The sequence below is a fragment of the Salmo salar genome, chromosome ssa12 (assembly GCF_905237065.1).
Source record: "Salmo salar chromosome ssa12, Ssal_v3.1, whole genome shotgun sequence".
NCBI classification, from domain to species: domain Eukaryota; kingdom Metazoa; phylum Chordata; class Actinopteri; order Salmoniformes; family Salmonidae; genus Salmo; species Salmo salar.
This window is the reverse complement of record NC_059453.1, coordinates 16310287-16324563: the sequence shown is the minus strand read 5'-3', so window position 1 is coordinate 16324563 and position 14277 is coordinate 16310287. Positions and strand designations below refer to the sequence as shown.

The following is a 14277-nucleotide window of genomic DNA, read 5'->3' as shown; positions in this document are numbered from 1 at the left end:
AAAGAGAGAGCGAGAGAGGGAAAGGCAGAGAGAGCAAGAGAGGGAGAGCAGGGCAAAGGGAGTGAGAAAAAAGGGAGGGGAAGAGAGGAGAGAGAGAAAAAAGGGAGGATGAGAGGGGAGAGGGGGAAAGGGAGAGAGAGCGAGATAAGGGAGAGAGCAAGAGGGGGAAAGGCAGAGCGAGAGAGGGAAAAGGAGAGAGGGAGAAGTAAAGGGAGAGAGAGAAAAAAGGGAGAGAAGAGGGGAGAGGGAAAAAAAGAGGGTGAATGAGAAGTGATAAGGGGGAGAGAGAGAAAAAAGGTAAGGGGAGTGAGAAAAAGGTGGAGAATGAGGAGAGAAAAGGGGGGAGAGCGAACAAAAGTGGAGTGAGAAAAAGGGAGGAGAGAGCGACAGAAAGGAATAGAAAGAGAGAAAAAGGGGAAGGGAGAAAGAGGAAGAGAGAAAAAGGGGGAGAATAAGGAGCGAAAGGGGGAGTTAGGAAAAGGGAGAGAAGGGAGAGCGAGGAAAGGGGAGAGAGCGAGAGAAAAGGGGGGAGTGAGGAGAAAAAATAGAATTTTTTTGAAATCAGAAAACCGAGTCCAAATTCTCTCTCATTGCACGATGTTCAGCTCTTGTTCCACAGACTAAGTCCAGATGTGCACCTGGTAATTGAACGGGTTACCAGGTGCAAATTCCGGTATGGCTCTAAATGGCTTCAGGGGGTTGCTGGAAGTCCATGGCTGGGTAGTTAGGGGAAATAGGAGGAAAATATGAGGACGGGAGCATAGGGGGAGGGCCAAATTAGAGCTGTGGAAAATATCCCCTATATTTTTCCCCACTATTTTCCCCTCCTGGATTTCCCCTACCCTATTTTTTTCCCACTATTTTCCCCTTTATATTTTCCCACTTTTTCCATTCTCCCTATACCCCCTCCCCCATATTTTTTTTCCCTTTCCCTCTCTCTCTCTCCCTTTTTCCCTCTCCCTTTTTTCTCTCTTCCCTCTCACTCGCCACTCTCCCCCTCCCGCTCTCTCCCTTTACTTCTCCCTCTCTCCCTCTCGCGCTCTCCTTTTCCCTCTCCCTTTTTTCTCCCTCTCTCCCGCTCCCTCTTTCCTTCTCCTCTTCTCCCTCTCTGCCTTTCCCCCTCTCTCTCCCTTTCCCCTCTCATCCTCCCTTTTTTCTCTCTCCCTTTCCCCCTCTCCCTTTTTTCTTTCTCCCCTCTCACTCTCCTCTCTCCCCCTCCCTCCCTTTTTTCTCCCTCCCTTTGCCCTGCTCTCTCCCTTTCTCCCTCTCTTTTTTCTCTCGTCCCTTTCCCCCCTCTCCCTTTTCTTCTCCCTCTTGCTCTCTCCTTTTTTTCTCACTCTACTCTCTCTCTCCCCCTTTCCCCCTCTCATCCTCCCTTTTTCTCTCTTCTCTCTCTCCCCCCTCACTTTCTCCCTCTTGCTCTCTCTGCCTTTCCCTCCTCTCTCCTTTTCTTCTCCCTCTCTCCCTTTTTTCTCCCCCTTTTCTTCTCTCTCCTCCTCTCTCTCCCTTTCCCCCTCTCCCATCCCTTTTTTCTATCTCCCTTTCTTCTCTCTCCCCCTCCTGCTCTCCCCTTTTCTTCTCCCCCTCTCTTTTCTTCTTTCCTTTTCCCCCTCTTTTTCTCTCTCCCTCTCTCCTTTTCCCTCTTGCTCTCTCCCTTTCCCCCTCTCCCCTCTCATCCTCCCTTTTCCTCTCTCTCCCTTTTTTCTCCCTCTTTTCTCTCTCCTCTTCTCTCTCCCGCTCCCACTTTCCTTCTCATCTCTCTCCCCCTTTCCCCTCTCATCCTCCCTTCTTTCTCCTTTTTCTCTCTCCTTTCTCTCGCCCTCCCTTTCTCCCTCTCTTGCTCTCTCTGACTTTCCCTCTCTCGCTCTCTTTTCCCTCCTCTCTCCTTTTCTTCTCCCTCTCTCCCTTTCTTCTCCCCCTCTCCCTTTTCTTCTCTCTCCCTCTCCTCTCCCTCTCTTTTTCTCTCTCCCTTTCCCCCTCATCCTCCCTTTCTTCTCTCTCCCCCTCCTGCTCTCCCCTTTTCATCTCCCTCTCTCCCTTTTCTTCTTTCCTTTTCCCCCTCTTTTTTCTCTCTCCCTCTCTCCTTTTCCCCCTCTTGTCTCTCCCTTTCCCCTTTTTCCTCTCTCTCCCTTTCCCCCTCTCCCCTCTCATCCTCCCTTTGCCTCTCTCTCCCTTTTTTCTCCCTCTTTTCTCTCTCCACTCTTCTCTCTCCCGCTCCCACTTTCCTTCTCATCTCTCCCCCTTTCCCCCTCTCATCCTCCCTTTGACTCTCTCTCCCTTTTTTCTCTCTCCTTTCTCTCGCCCTCCCTTTCTCCCTCTCTTGCTCTCTCTGACTTTCCCTCTCTCGCTCTCTTTCCCTCCTCTCTCCTTTTCTTCTCCCTCTCTCCCTTTCTTCTCCCCCTCTCTCCCTTTTCTTCTCTCTCCCTCTCCTCTCCCTCTCTTTTTTCTCTCTCCCTTTCCCCCTCATCCTCCCTTTTTTCTCTCTCCCCTCCCCTCTCATCCTCCCTTTCCCCCCCTCTCCCCTCCCTATGTCCCTTTCTTCTCTCTCCCCCTCCTGCTCTCCCCTTTTCATCTCCCTCTCTCCCTTTTCTTCTTTCCTTTTCCCCCTCTTTTTTCTCTCTCGCCCTCTCTCCTTTTCCCCCTCTTGCTCTCTCCCTTTCCCCCTCTTGCTCTCTCATCCTCCCTTTGCCTCTCTCTCCCTTTTTTCTCCCTCTCTTCTCTCTCTCTCCACTCTTCTCTCTCCCGCTCCCACTTTCCTTCTCCTCTCTCTCCCTTTCCCCCCTCTATCTTTTCCCTCTCCCTCTCCTCTCCCCCTTTTTTCTCCCCTCTCCCTGTCTTTTTTCTCTCTCCCCCTTCTCTCATTTTTCTTCTCCCTCTCGCCCCTCTCTCTCACATTTACGTCATTTAGCAGACACTGTTATCCAGAGCGACTTACAAATTGGTGCATTCACCTGATGTTGTCCAGTGGAACAACCACTTTACAATAGTACATCTATATCTTTTTTGGGGGGGGAGGGTAAGAAGGATTACTTCATCCTATCCCAGGTATTCCTTAAAGGAGGTGGGGTTTCAGGTGTCTCCGGAAGGTGGTGATTGACTCCGCTGTCCTGGCGTCGTGAGGGAGCTTGTTCCAGCATTGGGGTGCCAGAGCAGCGAACAGTTTTGACTGGGCTGAGCGGGAAATGTGCTTCCGCAGAGGTAGGGAGGCGAGCAGGCCAGAGGTGGATGAACGCAGTGCCCTTCTTTGGGTGTAGGGACTGATCAGAGCCTGAAGGTACGGAGGTGCCTTTCCCCTCACAGCTCCAAAGGCAAGCACCATGGTCTTGTAGCAAATGCGAGCTTCAACTGGAAGCCAGTGGAGCTCTCCCCCTTGCTCTCACTCCCCTTTCACTCTCATTTTTCACTGCTACAAGTGTTTGTGGCTTTTTCTCCCTCGCTCCCCCCTTTTAAACTTTTTCTCTCACGTATTCTCTCCTCTGTCTTTTTACCTTAATTCCACTTTCTTTTTCCTCTCCCTCCCTTTTCTCTTAACCAATTTTCTTTCCCCCTTACCTGCTCCCCCTCTCTCTCTCTCTCCCCCCCACCACCAGTTTTAAAAACTCTTATTGAACCACACTGGCAATGTGTCAACATGAAAGTTGAAACAGTCACCTTCCGGCCACATATGAATATCTAGTTCTCTGTCGCTCTGCTGTTTCTCTCGTTCTAGTTCTCTCTCTGTCTCTACTACTCTTCTGTGTCGCTCTATTCTGCTTCTCTCGCTACTAAATGGGGAGTTAGTTATAAGTGTCTTTGGCCGGGCCATGTTGCAGAGAGCGGGGGAAGGGTGGGGAACAAAGACCAGGGGAAGAGCAACTCAAACCAGCAGGGGGAGGAGTCCAAAAGCTTATTACACTACATTTTAGTCTAGAATCATTCCTTAAAATAATCAATTAAATGTCTCTACATCTATAACTAAAGTCAAAATGTCACAAAACAGCAGTTTTTACAGTTGTTCACTTTCTTTCTTACCACATAAGGTACAAGATTTTAAAATCCCCATGTTAGGGTATTGTTGGCGTAGGCTTCACAACATTTCCTGCTACGTCTGTGTGTGAGGACCTTTTGTGAATGCAGCGCCAGAGAGTGTCGGGTTTCAGTGAGTGGGTGGGGTTTTGTGCGAAGGCTTTTGTTACGTCGTTATGTTCTACCCTATCAACGTCCTAGACGGGACAGTGTACTCGCATATCACCCAGCATACATTGCAACTCTCTGAGGCAGAGGCTAGAACATTACAACACACAAGGTAGCCATTATTATCCCAACCAGGTTCATGTCCATACAATATCCTGTGGGAATCTTCTATGGGTGGTTTTTGAGCCTCTGAAGGTCTGTTTGACCCCAACCAGGATCCGAAACGTCAGGGGGGTTGTGCTCTATATATGAGGGCCTCTCCTATGTCTGTATTGTGCTCGCTTCGGCAGCACATATACTAAAATTGGAACGATACAGAGAAGATTAGCATGGCCCCTGCGCAAGGATGACACGCAAATTCGTGAAGCGTTCCTTATTTTGACCCCTTTTGACCCCTATATATAATGTTTTGGGGGTGGGGCATCCACCTTCCTCCTAGTATTACCTGTAAAATATTTTTTAAATACCATTGGAAATTGTGCCATAATGGCAGTGACTTCATGTTAATTTTGTTCCATTACTCCATCTGGTAGCCACATAGCGTTATTGCATCCATTGGCTTTATCACCGACACTGTCAGCCAATCCAATGACATGGGGGGGAAGAGAAAAAGAGGGAGAAAGACAAAAGGGGAGAAGAGTGGGAGAGAGTGAAAAGGGCGGGATAGAATTCAAATGGGGTGAGGGAAAAGGAGGGGGAAAATAGTGGGGTGGAAAAATATAGAGGAGAGCAAGGGAAATATGGGAGAGGAAAAGTGGCAGGAAATAGGGGTCGGAAGTGAAATATGGGAGGGGTAAATAGTGGGGTAGAGGAAAATAGGGAGAAGACCTCCAGCATTCCCATAAAGGAATAAAAACATTTAAAAAATTGCACGGTGCATGGCTGGACAGTATGGAGCAAAAGCTGAAAATAGTGCAACGAGAGAGAAGTTGGACTGTCGTTTTTTGGAAGATTTTTTGAAAAACGTCCAAAATGGCCCGGGTGGGGGGTGCTCACTACCCAGCCATGGACCCCAGCACCCCCCTCTAGGCATTAAAAACCATTTTAAAAAATGTTCACCTAGTAAGATTGAAAAAGGGAGAGACAAATGCGGAAGAGGGAGAGGAAAAAAAAGAGAAACCAAAAACAGAACAAAGAGAGGGGGAAAGGGAGAGAGCGAGAGAGAAAAAAGGGAGAGGAGAAAGGGGGAGAGAAGAGAGTGGGAGAGAGGAGAGAAAAGGGAGAGAGGAGAAGAGAACGGGAAAGGACGAGAAAAAAGGGAGGGAGAAGGAAAGGGAGAGAGAAGAGAGTGAGGGGAGAGAAAAAAGGGAGGGAAAAGGAGAACGAGAGAGAAAGGGGGAGGGAGAGAGGAAAAGGAGAGAGAGAGAAGAGGGAAAGGGAGAGAGAAAAAGGGAGAGGGAGAGAGAAGAGAGTGAAAGGGAGAGAGGGGGAAAGGACGAGAGAGGGAGAGAAAAAGGGAGCGAGAGGGAGAGAAAAAGGGAGCGAGAGGGGGAGAAAGAGAGGGAGAGCGAGAAAGAAAAATTGAGAGAAAAAAGGGAGAGATGAGAGAAGGGGGAGAAGAGAGTGGGAGAGAGGAGAAAGGGGAAGAGGAGAAGAGAAAGGGAAAGGACGAGAAAAGGGAGGGAGAGGGAGAGAGAAGAGAGTGAGGGGAGAGAAAAAAGGGAGGGAAAGGGAGAACGAGAGAGAAAGGGGGAGGGAGAGAGGAAAAGGAGAGAGAGCGCAAAGAGGGGAAGGGAGAGAGAAAAAGGGAGAGGGAGAGAGAAGAGAGTGAAAGGGAGAGAGGGGGAAAGGACGAGAGAGGGAGAGAAAAAGGGAGAGAAAAAGGGAGCGAGAGGGGGAGAAAGAGAGGGAGAGATGAGAGAAGGGGGAGAGGAGAGAGGGAAAGAGAAATAAAGAGAAAAAAGGGAGACGAGAGATACGGGGCGACAGAGAAAAAAGGGAGAGGGGAGACCGAGAGAGGGAAAGGCAGAGAGAGGAGAGGGAAAGGCAGAGAGAGGAGAGGGAAAGGCAAGAGAGGAGAGGGAAAGGCTGAGAGAGGAGAGGGAAAGGCTGAGAGAGGAGAGGGAAAGGCAGAGAGAGGAGAGGGAAAGGCAGAGAGAGGAGAGGGAAAGGCAGAGAGAGGAGAGGGAAAGGCAGAGAGAGGAGAGGGAAAGGCAGAGAGAGGAGAGGAGAGAGAGAGAAGGAAAGAGAGAGAGAGAGAGGGAAGAGAGAGAGAAAGGGACAGAGGGAAAAGGAGAGAGAAAAAAGGGAGGGAGAGAAAGGGAGAGAGCGAGGGAAAAGGAAGAGAGAGCAAGGGAAAGGGGAAAGGGAGAGAAAAAAAGGAGAGAGGAGATAGGGGAAAGAGGGAGGAAAGGGAGAGAAGAGAGGGAGAAGAAAAGGGAGAGAGGGAAAGGGAGAGAGAGAAAAGAGAGGGGGAAAGGGAGAGAGAGTCAGTGATCAAGCCAATGGATGCAATAGCGCTATGTGGCCACCAGATGGATGTTAATTTTGTTCCAATACCTCCATCTGGTAGACACATAGCGCTATTGCATCCATTGGAAAGGGAGAGACGTGGAGAGCGCGAGAGAAAAGGAGAGAGCAAGAGAAAAGGGAGAGCGAGAAAAATTGATGGACAAAGAGAAAGGGAGAGAGGGAGAGAGAGCGAGAGAAAGGAAGAGAGCAAGAAAAATTGATGGACAAAGAGAAAGGGAGAGAGAGCGAGAGAAAGGAAGAGAGCAAGAAAAATTGATAGACAAAAAAATAGAGAAAGGGAGAGGAGAGCGAGAGAAAGGGAGGAGCGAGCGAGAGAAAGGGAGAGCGAGCGAGAGAAAGGGAGGGCGAGCGAGAGAAAGGGAGGGCGAGCGAGCGAGAGAAAGGGAGGGCGAGCGAGCGAGAGAAAGGGAGGGCGAGCGAGCGGAGAGAAAGGGAGGGCGAGCGAGCGAGAGAAAAGGGAGGCGAGCGAGCGAGCGAGAGAAAGGAGGGCGAGCGAGCGAGCGAGAGAAAGGGAGGGCGAGCGAGCGAGAGAAAGGAGGGCGAGCGAGCGAGCGAGAAAGGAGGGCGAGCGAGCGAGCGGAAAAGGGAGGGCGAGCGAGCGAGAGAAAGGGAGGGCGAGCGAGCGAGCGAAAGGGAGGGAGAGCGAGCGAAAGGGAGAGCGAGCGAGCGAAAGGGAGAGCGAGCGAGAGAAAGGGAGAGCGAGCGAGAGAAAGGGAGAGCGAGCGAGAGAAAGGGAGAGCGAGCGAGAGAAAGGGAGAGAGAGCGAGAGAAAGGGAGAGAGAGCGAGAGAAAGGGCGAGAGAAAGGGGGAGAGACAGGGCAAGGGGGAAAGGGAGAGGAGAGCGAGAGCGAGCGAGAGAAAGCGAGAGAGAGCGAGAGAAAGCGAGAGAGAGCGAGCGAGAGAAAGGGAGAGCGAGCGAGAGAAAGGGAGAGAAAGGGAGAGCGAGCGAGCGAAAGGGCGAGAGAAAGGGAGAGAGCGAGAGAAAGTAGAGAGAGGAGAGGGAAAGGGGGAGAGAGAGAAAAGAGCGGGAGAGAGGGGATGGGGAGAGGGGAAGAAGATCGAGGGGAAGGGAGAGAGCGAGAGAAAGGGAAAGAGGGAAAGGGAGAGAGGAGTGAGAAAAAAGGGAGAGAGGAAAAGGAGAGATCGAGGGAAAGGGGGAGAGAGGGAGAGAGATAGGGCGAGGGAGAGCGAGAGGGAAAGGGAGAGAGAAAATGAGGGGGAGAGGGAAAGGGAGAGGGAAAAGGAGAGAAAAAAAGGGAGAGAGCGAGAGTGAGCGAGGGAAAAGGAGGGGGAGAGAAAGAAAAATAGAGAGCAAGAGAAAGGGAAAGGCAGAGAGAAGAGAGGGAGAGAGGGAAAAGGAGAGAGAGAAAGAAAAAAGGGAGAGGGAAAGTTACAAACAGTTGTTGCAGAGAAAAATATGACAGAGAGGGAGAGAGATGTCTTTGGATTGGCTGACAGTGTCAGTGATAAAGCCAATGGATGCAATAGCGCTATGTGGCCACCAGATGGATGTTAATTTTGTTCCAATACCTCCATCTGGTGGCAACATAGCGCTATTGCATCCATTGGAAAGGGAGAGACGGGGAAAGGGGTAGAGAGCGAGACGGGGAAAGGGGTAGAGAGCGAGACGGGGAAAGGGGTAGAGAGCGAGACGGGGAAAGGGGTAGAGAGCGAGACGGGGAAAGGGGTAGAGAGCGAGACGGGGAAAGGGGTAGAGAGCGAGACGGGGAAAAGGGGTAGAGAGCGAGACGGGGAAAGGGGTAGAGAGCGAGACGGGGAAAGGGGTAGAGAGAGACGGGGAAAGGGGTAGAGAGAGACGGGAGAAGGGGTAGAGCGAGACGGGGGAAAGGGGTGAGAGCGAGACGGGGAAAGGGGTAGAGCGAGACGGGGAAAGGGGTAGAGAGCGAGAGCGAGACGGGGATAGGGGTAGAGGAGAGGCGAGACGGGGAAAGGGGTAGAGAGCGAGACGGGGAAAGGGGTAGAGAGCGAGACGGGGAAAGGGGTAGAGCGCGAGACGGGGAAAGGGGTAGAGCGCGAGACGGGGAAAGGGGTAGAGCGCGAGACGGGGAAAGGGGTAGAGCGCGAGACGGGGAAAGGGGTAGAGAGCGAGAGCGAGACGGGGAAAGGGGTAGAGAGCGAGAGCGCGAGACGGGGAAAGGGGTAGAGAGCGAGAGCGCGAGACGGGGAAAGGGGTAGAGAGCGAGAGCGCGAGACGGGGAAAGGGGTAGAGAGCGAGAGCGCGAGACGGGGAAAGGGGTAGAGAGCGAGAGCGCGAGACGGGGAAAGGGGTAGAGAGCGAGAGCGCGAGACGGGGAAAGGGGTAGAGAGAGCGCGCGAGACGGGGAAAGGGGTAGAGCGAGACGGGGAAAGGGGTAGAGCGAGACGGGGAAAGGGGTAGAGCGAGACGGGGAAAGGGGTAGAGCGAGACGGGGAAAGGGGTAGAGCGAGACGGGGAAAGGGGTAGAGAGCGAGACGGGGAAAGGGGTAGAGCGAGACGGGGAAAAGGGGTAGAGCGAGACGGGAAAGGGGTAGAGAGAGACGGGAAAAGGGGTAGAGCGAGACGGGGAAAGGGGTAGAGCGAGACGGGGAAAGGGGTAGAGAGAGAGCGAGACGGGGAAAGGGGTAGAGAGAGAGAGAGAGCGGGAGAGAGAGAGAGCAGGAGAGAGAGAGCGAGAGAGCGAGAGAGAGAGAGAGCGAGAGAGAGAGAGCGGGAGAGAGAGAGCGAGAAAGCGGGAGAGAGAGAGCGAAGAGCGGGGAGAGAGGAGCGAAGCGAGAGAAAGGGAGAGCGAGAGAGCGAGAGAGAGCGAAGCGAGAGAGAGCGAGAGAAAGCGGGAGAGAGAGCGAGAGAAAGGGAGAAGAGCGAGAGAAAAGGGAGAGGAGCGAGGAGAGAAAAGGGGAGAGAGAGCGAGAGAAAAGGGAGAGAGAGCGAGAGAAAGGGGAGAGAGAGCGAGAGAAAGGGAGAGAGAGCGAGAGAAAAGGGAGAGAGAAAGCGAGAGAAAAGGAGAGAGAGCGAGAGAAAGGGAGGAGAGCGAGCGAGAGAAAGGAGAGAAGCGAGAGCGAGAGAAAGGGAGAGAGCGAGCGAAAAAGGGGAGAGCGAGCGAGCGAAAGGAAGAGCGAGCGAAAAAGGAGAGCGAGCGAGCAGAAAGGAAGCGAAAGCAAGAGCGAGAGAAAAGGGAGATGCAGCGAGAAAAAGGGAGGCGAGCGAGCGAGAGAAAGGAGGAAGCGAGCGAGAGAAAGGAGGGCGAGCGAGCGAGAGAAAGGAGGGAGGAGCGAGCGAGAGAAAGGGAGGGAGAGCGAGCGAGAGAAAGGAGAGGAGAGCGAGCGAGAGAAAGGAGAGACGAGCGAGAGAAAGGGAGAGAGCGAGCGAGAGAGAAAGGGAGAGCGAGCGAGAGAAAGGAGAGCGAGCGAGAGAGAAGGGAGAGCGAGCGAGAGAAAGGGAGAGCGAGCGAGCGAGAGAAAAGGGAGGGCGAGCGAGCGAGAGAAAGGGAGGGCGAGCGAGCGAGAGAAAAGGAGGGATGAGCGAGCCGAGAGAAAGAGAGAGAGCGAGAGAAAGGAGGAAAGCGAGCGAGCGAGAAAGGGAGGAGCGAGCAAGAGCGAGAGAAAGGGAGGAGAGCGAGAGAGAGAAAGGAGAGCGAGCGAGCGAGAGAAAGGAAGGGCGAGCGAGAGAAAGGGAGGAGCGAGCGAGAGAAAGGGAGAAGCGAGAGAAAAGGGAGAGCGAGCGAGAGAAAGGAGAGCGAGGAGAGAAAGGAGAGCGAGCGAGAGAAAGGAGAGCGAGCGAGAGAAAAGGAGAGAGCGAGAGAAAAGGGGGAGAGAGCGAGAGAAAGGGCGAGAGAAAAGGGGAGAGACAGGGCAAGGGGGAAAGGGAGAGGAGAGCGAGGGAAAAGGAGAGGAGAGCGAGCGCGAGCGAGAGAAAGCGAGAGAGAGGGAGAGAGAGCGAGCGAGAGAAAGGGAGAGAGAGCGAGAGAGAGAAAGGGAGAGAGAGCGAGCGAGAGAAAGGGAGAGAGAGCGAGAGAGAGAGAGCGAGAGAAAGGGAGAGAAAGGGAGAGCGAGAGAGCGAAAAGGGCGAGAGGGAAAGGGAGGAGCGAGAGAAAGTAGAGAGAGGAGAGGGAAAGGGGGAGAGAGAGAAAAGAGCGGGAGAGAGGGGATGGGGAGAGGGAGGAGAAGATCGAGGGGAAGGGGAGAGAGAGGGAGAACGAGAGAGGGAAAGGGAGAGAGAGCGAGAAAAGGGAGAGCGAGCGAGAGAAAGGAGAGCGAGCGAGAGGAGAAAGGGAGAGCGAGCGAGAGAAAAGGAGAGCGAGGCGAGAGAAAGGGGGAGGAGACGGAGAGCGAGCGGGAGAGACGGAGAGCGAGCGGGGAAAGCGGAGGAGAGAGCGGGAGAGAGAGCGAGGGAGAGAGAGAGGGAGAGAGCGAGGGAGAGAGCGAGGGAGAGAGCGAGGGAGAGAGCGAGGGAGAGACAGGGGGAGAGACAGGGGGAGAGACAGGGGGAGAGACAGGGCAAGGGGAAAGGGAGAGAGCGAGAGGGAAAAGGAGAGGAGAGCGAGAGCGAGAGAAAGGGAGAGAGAGCGAGAGAGAGCGAGAGAAAGCGAGAGAAAGGGAGAGAAAGGGAGAGAAAGGAGAGAAAGGGAGAGAAAGGGAGAGAAAGCGAGAGAGCAGAGAGCGAAGAGCGAGAGAAAGTAGAGAGAGGAGAGGGAAAGGGGAGAGAGCGAGAGAAAGTAGAGAGAGCGAGAGGAAAGGGGAGAGAGCGAGAGAAAGGAGAGAAAGGAGAAAGGAGAGAGAGCGAGAGAAAGGAGAGAAGCGAGCGGGAAGAAGAGGGAAGAGCGAGCGAGAAGAAAGGGAGAGCGAGCGAGAGAAAGGAGAGAGAGAGCGAGAGAAAGGGAGAGAAGGAGAGAGGGAGAGAGACGGAGAGCGGGAGAGAAAGTGGGAGAGAGAGCGGAGTGAGAGAGGGGAGGGAGAGAGCGGGAGAGAGAGGGAGAGAGAGCGGGAGAAGCGAGGGAGAAGAGCGAGAGAGAGCGAGGGAGAGACAGGGGAGAGAGCGAGAGAGAGAGCGAGAGAAAGGGAGAGAGAGCGAGAGAGAGAGAGCGAGAGAAAGGGAGAGCGAGCGAGAGAAAGGGAGAGCGAGCGAGCGAAAGGGCGAGAGAAAGGGAGAGAGCGAGAGAAAGTAGAGAGAGGAGAGGGAAAGGGGGAGAGAGAGAAAAGAGCGGGAGAGGGGATGGGGAGAGGGGAAGAAGATCGAGGGGAAGGGAGAGAGCGAGAGAAAGGGAAAGAGGGAAAGGGAGAGAGGAGTGAGAAAAAAGGGAGAGAGGAAAAGGAGAGATCGAGGGAAAGGGGGAGAGAGATAGGGAGAGCGAGAGGGAAAGGGAGAGAGAAAATGAGGGGGAGAGGGAAAGGGAGAGGGAAAAGGGAGAGAAAAAGGGAGAGAGCGAGAGTGAGCGAGGGAAAAGGAGGGGAGAGAAAGAAAAATAGAGAGCAAGAGAGAAAGGCAGAGAGAGGAGAGGCAGAGAGGGAAAAGGAGAGAGAGAAAGAAAAAGGGAGAGGGAAAGTTACAAACAGTTGTTGCAGAGAAAAATATGACAGAGAGGGGAGAGAGATGTCTTTGGATTGGCTGACAGTGTCAGTGATAAAGCCAATGGATGCAGCGCTATGTGGCCACCAGATGGATGTTAATTTTGTTCCAATACCTCCATCTGGTGGCAACATAGCGCTATTGCATCCATTGGAAAAGGAGAGACGGGGAAAGGGGTAGAGAGCGAGACGGGGAAAGGGGTAGAGAGCGAGAGGCGAGACGGGGAAAGGGGTGAGAGCGAGAGAGCGAGACGGGGAAAGGGGTGAGAGGCGAGACGGGGAAAGGGGGTAGAGAGAGCGAGACGGGGAAAGGGGTGGAGAGAGCGCGAGACGGGGAAAGGGGTAGAGCGAGACGGGGAAAAGGGGTAGAGCGCGAGACGGGGAAAAGGTAGAGAGAGCGCTGAGACGGGGAAAGGGGTAGAGCGAGACGGGGAAAGGGGTAGAGAGAGCGAGACGGGGAAAGGGGTAGAGAGAGCGAGACGGGGAAAGGGGTAGAGCGAGAGCGCGCGAGACGGGGAAAGGGGTAGAGCGAGACGGGGAAAGGGGTAGAGCGAGACGGGGAAAGGGGTAGAGCGAGACGGGGAAAGGGGTAGAGAGAGAGCGAGACGGGGAAAAGGGGTAGAGAGCGAGACGGGGAAAGGGGTAGAGCGAGACGGGGAAAGGGGTAGAGCGAGACGGGGAAAGGGGTAGAAGCGAGACAGGGGAAAGGGGTAGAGCGAGACGGGAGAAAGGGGGAGAGCGAGACGGGAGAAGGGGAGTAGAGCGAGACGGGAGAAGGGGTAGAGCGAGACGGGAGAAAGGGGTAGAGAGCGAGACGGGGAAAGGGGTAGAGCGAGAGCGGGGAAAGGGGTAGAGCGAGACGGGGGAAAGGGGTGAGAGCGAGACGGGGAAAGGGGTAGAGCGAGACGGGGAAAGGGGTAGAGCGAGACGGGAAAGGGGTAGAGAGAGAGCGAGAGGGGAAAGGGGGAGAGAGCGAGATGGGGAAAGGGGGAGAGGAGAGAGCGAGAGAAAGGGAGAGAGAGAGAGAGAAAGGGGGAGAGAGCGAGAGAAAGGGAGAGAGAGCGAGAGAGAAAGGAGAGAGCGAGAGAAAGGGAGAGAGAGCGAGAGAAAGGGAGAGAGAGCGAGAGAAAAGGGAGAGAGAGCGAGAGAAAGGAGAGAGAGCGAGGAGAAAGGGAGAGGAGCGAGAGAAAGGGAGAGAGAGCGGGAGAAAAGGTAGAGAAGCGGGAGAGAGGAAAGCGAGAGAGAGCGAAAGAGAAAGGAGGAGGAAGCGAGAGAAAGCGGGAGAAGCGGGAGAGAAAGCGAAGAGCGAAGAGAGCGAAGAGAAAGGAAGCGAGCGAGCGAGAAAAGGGAGAGCGAAGCGAGAGAAAGGGAGAGCGAGCGAGAGAAAAGGGGAGAGCGAGCGAAGAGAAAGGGAAGAGCGAGCAGAGAGAAAGGGGAGGAGCGAGCGAGAGAAAGGAGAGAGGGCGAGAGAAAGGAGAGCGAGCGAGAGAAAAGGAGAAGCGAGCGAGAGAAAGGAGAGAGAGCGAGAGAAAGGGAGAGCGAGAGAGAAGGGAGAGGGAGCGAGGAGAAAGGGAGAGAGAGGAGGGAGAGACAGGGGAGAGACAGGGGAGAGACAGGGGGAGAGACAGGGGGAGAGACAGGGGAGAGACAGGGCAAGGGGAAAGGGAGGAGAGCGAGCGAGAGAAAGCGAGAGAGAGCGAGAGAGAGAGAAGCGAGAGAAAAGGAGAGAGCGAGAGAAAAGGGAGAGAAGCGAGAGAGAAAGGGAGAGAGAGCGAGAGAAAGGGAGAGAAAGGGGAGCGAAAGGGCGAGAGAAAGGGAGAGAGCGAGAGGAAAGGGAGAGAGAGCGAGAGAAAGTAGAGAGAGGAGAGGGAAAGGGGAGAGAGAGAAAAGAGCGGGAGAGAGGGGATGGGGAGAGGGGAAGAAGATCGAGGGGAAGGGAGAGGAGCGAGAGAAAGGGAAAGAGGGAAAGGGAGAGAGGAGTGAGAAAAAAGGGAGAGAGGAAAAGGAGAGATCGAGGAAAGGGGAGAGAGGGAGAGGAGGGCGAGGGAGAGCGAGAGGGAAAGGGAGAGA

General features: G+C 54.1%; 1 non-coding gene across 1 annotated transcript; it reads left to right on the top strand.

Moving 5' to 3' along the window:
- Positions 1-4447: 4447 nt before the first annotated feature.
- Positions 4448-4554, top strand: LOC123725757 (U6 spliceosomal RNA). The gene has a single exon (XR_006758271.1). It is a non-coding gene; the product is annotated as a U6 spliceosomal RNA (small nuclear RNA).
- Positions 4555-14277: the final 9723 nt, after the last annotated feature.